Below are 8,588 nucleotides of genomic sequence, written 5' to 3' on the forward strand. Positions count from 1 at the left end.
AATACAACCCCAATAAAAAGCATATAAAAACACACCAAAATTCAATTTCCAAGTCAATAAATTTTCTAAAATTAAAATTGCTAAATTAAAAATCAAAAAATCAAATAAAATTTGTATTGCGCCAAAAATATGTCTTTTTTATGGCCTCAAATTGGTTTTTAATTTAAAATTGATTTATTTTTCGATTGGACGCTGGACAAAACCAAGAAAATGACAGTTGAAATATATTTAATTTTCGGGGAATTATTAAATGCCGGAGAAAGTTTTCCATTTCGCAGGACCCTTTTGTCGAATTTTTGTTTGTTTTTTGGATGCAGGGCACATAAATTTCAATTAACATAAATTTAATGCCGGCCAACAAAAGTTGGCCAACAAAAGTCCAGGACACACACACACACATACACACACACACACACACATACATCTGCAGACTGGCGGATTGGCAGCATTTTCAATTATTGTCTAGTGCAGAAAAGTTTTGCCCTCCTCCCCCCCTCGCCACTCCGAGTGCACTTGACTCCGAAAAGGGGGGGGGGGGGGGGGGGGGGCCTGGACTGGAGACGACTTTAAGCCGCATATAGCAAATCGTCGGAGGCAAAGCAAATTGCTGAAAGGCGCTTATGCAAAGCGATCAAAATGCGGGCCGAAACTGCAAAAAGAACGAATGAAATGGAAGGGGAATGGGGGGAACGGGGGGGCACATTGGATTGGCAGTGAAATCCCAACCCCAAGGCCATAAAACCAATTTGAAATTGTTATTTTAAGCGAAAGTAAATCGCCAAGAAAGGGTTGACTCTGGACATGGCAAGGGGGTGGCAAGGGGGTGGCAAGGGGGGGTGGGAGGGCAAAGGGGTAGGGGGTCGTAAAAAATCAAATATCGGTTGTGCTTGGTATCCACCATTTGTGGCAAGATAAGGTGGAGGGTCGCATTGTTTAGATATATGAAAATTGCCACAACACATTCCACATGCCACATGCCACACTCCCACCCAGCCTTTGCTAGACCATAAAATTTCCAGGTAACAAAATGTATTTTCTGATGAAATCAGCAAAAACCAAAAACCGTTCCCGGTGGGTCGAAAGGGGGGGTAGCCCTAGTCCGAGTTGGAAATCTTTAAGAGCTCATAAAATTGGCCAACATAAGGGGAAAGGGAAGGAGATTTCGTTGGAGGATTTAACCCAAATATAAGTGGGAAAACCTCTGCAAAGGGTGGAGGGATACTGGCCGTAGGAGACTGAAGCAAATGTGGTTTGAGAGCGGCTTGATAGTGCCAGGAAGTCTGTGGGCCTCTCCACCTCATTTCCACTGCAATTTTCGTATAATGAGGGGATGTGTTGACACTGTCACGAAATGTGCTGACATTCCCCCCCCCCCCCCCCCCCCCCCCCCCCTCTCTCTCCACGAAAAAACGCGTAACTGCAATGACATGAAATCATTTCCATTTTCCATTTGGCATTTCCACGCCCAAAATGCCGCCATTTTTTGGGCCCGTAATTCCGAAAATGTTGTCCAGAATCTATATAATTTACGGCTCCGTTCGAATGTGCCAGAAATTGCAGACAGAACCCCAAAAATAAGCCAAAAAGAGAGACTTCTCTGGGTGGCAGCAATTTTTTATTTATTTTTATGAGTAATTCTGTTACTTGCCACGCATTTTTATTGCACTACGAGAATTATGATTGCGGCCATTGGACTTGCTTCTATGTTTATTTATGCCGGGTCCACGGGGTCCACGAGTGTCCTGCCATCTCCAGGGGACTCTGGGAAAGGAACGGGTGGGGACTGCAGGGAAAAGGGGGCCTCGATAAGGGATAAACCCTGAAGGATAAACATCAGAGGAAAGCGGCAAACCCAGAGGTATTTTCCATATGAATTTTCATTGATTTTGGTGTAGATTTTGGGCTCCCTGCCGCCGCCCGATCCGCACCTGGACATGCGTAAAAAAAAAGCCAAAGAGAAGCAACCAAAATAAACAAAAGGCAATGCAATTACGTGACAGTGGCAAGGACAATGGCATCCATGGCCATAGAAGAATAGAAGGAGCGGTGCGGCAGTGGCAGTGGCAGTGTGAGAGCTCCGTCTGTTGAAGTGGCACGTAATCTAGCAATGGGGCGTGGCCAATGGACAGTGGCAGACACTTTTATTGCAAATCATTTCAAATACTGCAAATGATAACAACAAAACAAAACGGCCAAGAGCAAGCAGACATGACATGCCCCATGACCCCGCATGCCCCCCCATACCCATCCTCCATCTCATCGCACTTTCTGTTGTCTGTTGCATGGAAATCGATTCAAGGTGCAATCATGATGTCTATCCGTCTGTCTGTTTGTGATAATTCAAGCGAATCAGGTAATGGATAAACAATGTGGACAGCCAGGGAAGAGATTGGGGCAAAGAATATTCACTTAGGAAGATGGGGCAGGGACACAGCTCAAGGTTGGGGCACTTCGAGTCCATATTTGGGAATGGGGGAGTTCGCTGTGGTTGGAATTTTGGGGATCTTAGGGAAGGTTTTTCGAAGGTCTACCTTTCAAGAGGATTTTGACTAAGAGAAAGGACAGGGCCAGGACATTTCACTCCATAAAAGCACTAGAAGATAGATAGAATATAGCAGAAATTATGGAAATATCTTAAGAACCAATAGAGGCCGCTGCTCCGAACCAATTTGTGACTCATTTGAAGGCACCAAAGGCCTACTTTCCGAGCAGCAGACTCCTTGAGCTCCACGCTGATGAATCTTGAACTCGTGCACTACAATCCATGAATAATTCCATTAATTTAATGCTCAAATAAACCTTCGAAATGTACCCTTTTTGCTGCTCTACAGAACCCCGTCCATAATGGCACACTCATTCCGATTGAACGAGCTCAATTAAACTTTTGGGCATATCGGCATATCACCCCGCCCCGTCTCGCCCCTTCACCACTTGAGCAACTTTCCGCCCCTGGCACGAGGGCTGGGGGCTGGGGGGGGCATCAAAAAGTTTACCTGTGCCGCAAATTGATGCCTTCTTATCTGTGCGAAATCAAACATGAAACTTTTAAGCCTCACACAATTGAGCTTAATATGCTGAAAGTATCTACCAGATACAGATACGAGGCCAGGTGACTGTCAGCACCCATACGCGGGGCTTAAGAGAGATCCCTGTGGCTGGACTCTTGTTTTCATTAGATGACAAATCTGATTTATGTGACATTTGATAGCTGGCCCTCCCCCCGCGCAGGTGGCAGCTCATTTGTGGCAATTTGTTGGCCGGCAAATAAATCTGTGGAGTCATCTCTGGTCATCCCTCGGTGTATCCCTGGCACTTATAATTTGTTTGGCTTTGTCCTCGGTATTTATCAAATGTCCTTATTTCGTTGGCAGCTTATTAGTGGAGTCCAGCAGAGGGTCCTCCTGCCTAGGTGCCTCCTCGTTCCATCCCCTACCTTGGGTGCCGACTTAGGGATAAGTCTGCAGATATTTTGTGTTTATTTTTGCTATTGTTGTTCTTTTTTCTGTGTGTTTTTGGGGATTGCTGTGAGATGTTCGTACTTTGCCAGGGGATAAGAAGGCACGGAATGAAGGGAAATTGCTGGGACTAAGGAGATTCCTTGTGATCCCAAAGATTTCCCTGATTGGGTTCAGGAAATATACACCCAAAGAAAAAGAGGAGCTCCAAGAAGTTATATTTTTAGCAGTATTTTGTAGAGAGTGCTCATCCTATTTATTTAAATATATTTCAAAAATAAGTATAAGGCCAAGCCCCTGGCTCACTCGCCTCAACAAAACTTTTCATTTAATTATTAGAGGTATTTAAATTAAATATTTTTTATATTTAGACGGAAAATATTTTCCGCAAAATTAATATATTAGGTATATTTATTTATTTTTTTTGGGTATTCAGATAAAATCATATCAAATTATTTTGAATTTCACTATTTTTGTATTTAAAAACAGATTATTTAATTTTTTATAAGTGTTTTTCTCTTACTATGTCATTTTTCTCCCAGTGTATGCACTGATATTGGTCTTAATCAACGAAGTTCTTCTCTGAAATGTTCCACTAGTGATTTGAGGAGAAAACCCCTCATTAATGGTTTCCCTAGAAACCTTTTTCTTGGGCTTTTAGAAGGAAGATACGCCCAAAAGAGCCTCGGAGCCACCCTGGCCGTCGGATAGTCTTGGCGCTAGATCGCGCTTTGGGTGGCAGGGGCCCAAGGGAATATTTTCGGAATTTAATTTACTAGAGAACATTGCCGCACACCGCACGACGACTTCGAAGCTACGACAAAACCGCAAACGAAACGCGGGAAAATAAGTTCCAATAAGAGCATACATTTTAGGCATATTAATTTAGGGTGAACCACGGTGAAAAATAAACAAAAGAGAGTCAGATCAGCACTATTGCAAATGCCTCACCCTGCTGTGAACTTCGCTTCGAACGAGAGAACTCTCTCATTTTTGATGCTCTTCTTCACTGCCTCCCGCTACTGTGAGGAATGGGAGTGGGAGAGGGACAAAACTTGACGAATTTGCAAGCACGCACACTCACACACACATTGCTGGAACTTTAGTGGAAAAAAATGGAAAAAAGACAAATTAAATATATATTATATATATATTAAACCTTTTAGGTTTACACACATGAAAAAAAAAAACAAATTATGCAAAAAAAAATATGTTTATCTACATATATATCAAATATATAGAGATATTTCACCATTTGCCGCACTTTTCCTTCGTCGAGCTGCATTTTTGCCGCCATTTTCACAATTTCTGTGCCCCCGCCACATTTTCTTGTATTAAAACAACTTTTTATGCACATTTATGTCTGATCACAGCACCACTACACTGCACACACATGCACCTTATTTTTCCGGTTGGAATTTTCACCATTTTCCGCATTTTCACGGGTAGAAACGCGGAGCTGACTTCCGAACGCGCGCTTTGACCGGTTGAAAAAATGAAAGTGAGAGCGGTGCAAATGCGTTCATTCTATGCTCTCCTTCTCATCTTCCCATTTGCTCTCTCTCCCACGCTACTTTTGCCTATGCCTACCTCAACTTCTTGTATTTGGCCTCTGCTACTGCAAAGAGAGATCAACTAATTTATTTGAATTGAGTAATTTCCCCATGCGCTGCACTGTAACTCACTCACCAGTCTCTCCATCTCACTCTCACTCCCACACTCTTTGCAGTAACAGAGGAAGAAGAGTTCCTATTTTGCTTTCTCGTCAAAAATGGTGCCAAAGCGCTCTCCGTGATGCTGAGACCCGAAAAAGAGTTAGCAGACCACCTAATTTCATCATGGCCGCTCATAAATCCTCTCAGCAAATGTTCGCTCTTAACTTTTCGCCCCCGCTTTAGGTCGTTGCTCTGACAACACGTGAAGCAAGAAGAGAGGATTAAATGGAATAGGAATAATCTTGAACGCTTAAAATATCATGCACGCACTCCCTACCACCCCATACCACCCCCACAGAGCATAGACAATGAAAATTATACGGTAGAGACAACAACAACCACAAACGCACTCACATTGCAAAAGCAAAGACGCTCTTTTCTTTTCTCTCAGCTTCCAGTCATTGCACTGTTCAAAAATGAGAAGAGAGGAAACGCAATGGAAATATTGCCGGCTTGAGATTCTCTCAGCGATATTACAAGGCATTGTTAGTTATTAGCCTGCCCCACACCCGCGCTGCCAGTCTTTAAATTAATTTACCTTTTCAATGCACTGCCCATCTCCCCCCACCACCCGTCTAGAGCATAAGCTAAAGCAACTCCACACGCAAACACACTTTGCAAAAGCAAAAAGAGAGCGCTAATGCTCTCACCTATTACGGTTCGTTCACCTACAAACGACCGAATGCTCTGTCAAATTTGAGTGGGAGAGTGAGCAAATAGGCAGAAGAGCAGCAGATCAAAGAACAAACGCATTTGCACCGCTCTCACTTTCATTTTTTCAACCGGCCCAAGCGCGCGTTCGGAAGTCAGCTCCGCGTTTTTATCCGTGAAAATGCGGAAAATGGTGAAAAGTCTATCTGGAAAATTGTGGTGCATGTGTGTGAAGTGATGTGCAGTGTAGTGGTGCAGTAAAAAATGTGTTTTAGTGCAAGAAAATGCGTGGAATAAAGGCCGGGGCGCAATAAGAGGCAAAATGGCGACAAAAGTGTAGCTTGACAAAGGAAAAGTGCAAAAATTCGTGATATATTGATATATATTTGATATATATGCAGTTAAACATATTTTTTTTTGCATAATTTCTTTTTTTTCATGTGTGAAAACTTAAAAGGTGTTATTTTTCCGTTGTCACCCGTTTCGTTTTCGCAAAAGTAGCTGAAGAGAGAGTGCGTGGGAGAGCAAGTAGGAACAGAAGAAGGAGAGCATAGAATGAACTCATTTGCAACGCTCTCACTTCCATTTTTTCACGGTCAAAGCGCGCGTTCGGAAGTCAGTTCCGCGTTTCTATCCGTGAAAATGCGGAAAATGGTGAAAAATCCATCGGGAAAAATAAGGTGCAGTGTAGTGGTGCAGTGATCAGACATAAATGTGGAAAAGGTGTCTTAATCCAAAAAAAGTGTGGAATAAAGGCCGCGGGCGCAACAAGAGGCAGAATGGCGGCAAAAGTGAAGCTCAACGAATTAAAATTGCGGCAATTTTTTGATACGCGATATATTTGTCGGGAAACAAATTTGCTTAAATTGTTTTTTTTTTCATGTGTAAAAATTAAAAATGTGTTACAGTTCCGTTTTATCCCTGTTTTTTCGTTTCGTTTTTCGTTTTCGCAAAAGTAGCTGAAGAGAGAGTGCGTGGGAGAGCAAATAGGAACAGAAGCAGGAGATCAAAGAATGAACGCATTTGCGGCGCTCTCTCATGCATTTTTTCCGTCGGTCAAAGCGCGCGTTCGGAAGTCAGCTCCGCGTTTCTACCTGTAAAAATGCAGAAAATGGTGAAAAATCCAATGGACAAAATGTGGTGCATGTGTGTGAAGTGAAAAAAGTGTTTAAGTGGAAAAAAAACTGTTTGGTCAAGGGCAGAGGCGCAGAAAGAGGCAATAAGAGGCAAATTGGCGGCATAAATGCAGCTCGAGGAACGAAAAATATCTATTTGATATATGTATATGTAAGTAAACATATTTCTGTTGCATAATTTCTTTTTTCAGGTGTAAACACCTAAAAGGTGTTATACATATTTCATTTGTCTTGCTTTTTGTCATTTGATCACGTGAGTTCCTGCAATGTGTGTGTGTGTGTGTGTACGCTTCAAAATTCGTCAAGTTTTGTCCCTCTCCCACTCCCATTCCTCAGAGTAGCGGCAGGCAGTGAAGAAGAGAATCGAAAAGGAATGAGTGCTCTCGTTCCAAGTGAAGTTTTGAGCTCTCAGCGCAGACGCACTCTCACCAAATGCAGTGGGAAGAGAGGATCAAAGTACGAAATCTTTTCCTATGCCAATGATGTCATCAATGCACTGCCCATCTCCCCCCACCCCTCTCAGAGCATAAGATAAAACTTTTAAAGCACAAGCAAAAGCCTAACAAACAAAACGCAAAAGCACAGGCGCTGTTAAGTTTTTGCCGCCGCTTCAGTTTATTGCAGTGGGAAGAGTGTGGAAGGGGCGGCGGCTCAGGGGAAATTGCATTTAAAAGTGTATCAATATGCAGTCATTCCATCCTTTTCGGACCGCTGCGAGATCAACATTCGTAGGCGGCAGTAATTCCTGCAGATCAGAGCCAATTCGTGGCGCAGAAACATTGATTGCCGATACAGGGCCAGGGCGGGAACTGAATATTATTGTAGCCAGAATGGAGAAATCAATTTGCAGTGGATATGGAACGCCTGCCATCCACAAAATCATTCTCTCTCTCTCCCTCTCTTGTGCAGTGAGCGCCATACCGAGTGAGTTTCGGGTGTAAATGTGGGGTAGCGGCAGTAACTCCCCCCCTCTCTTTTTTTTTTTTTTTTTACTGCTAAACGTTTTGGCCTCGTCGAAGGTTGTTGTCACGTTCGTTGGGAACATTTTCACGTATTTGAAATATTTTCTTAAAATTACCCAATTTTCTTTGTGCTGCATCCAGCCAGAGAATAAAAAAAATAAAATAAACACAGAAATACAGAGAGAATGTATCGGACAGGTTAACTTCCTGGCTTTCTCATATAATTGAAGCTGGTTTAATGCGGGGAGGCAACAGCAATTTCCTACGGTGGAGATTTATGTGGGAGATTTTCGAGACAGCAGCTGAAAATTGCTGGAAAAGACAAGCTTAAAGAAGAGTTTCAAAAATACGACTAAAGAATATAAGGGAATAAACAGGCAGAATAATTTCCAGCTAATATTAATATATATTTTAGAAAATTACCCCTAAATAAAAACACCATTTAATAGTTTGATTTTGAAACAAGTATGTTTTATTAATGAATTTCCACGATTCTCCCTCACAATTCGTTCGTTCTGGGGGCGGGGCGTGGCGGGGCGGGGCTTGGAGGCTTAGAGATATTTACAGAGCTATAGAGACGTCGCGGACGTCCACCGACCACCGACTGATCCACCGACTGATCCACTCGCTGGCAGCTAAATTCAGTTGAAATTACTTTATGGCATTTGA

Source organism: Drosophila persimilis, unplaced genomic scaffold, assembly GCF_003286085.1.
Source record: "Drosophila persimilis strain 14011-0111.01,24,50 unplaced genomic scaffold, DperRS2 tig00000124-arrow-pilon, whole genome shotgun sequence".
Lineage (NCBI taxonomy): Eukaryota > Metazoa > Arthropoda > Insecta > Diptera > Drosophilidae > Drosophila > Drosophila persimilis.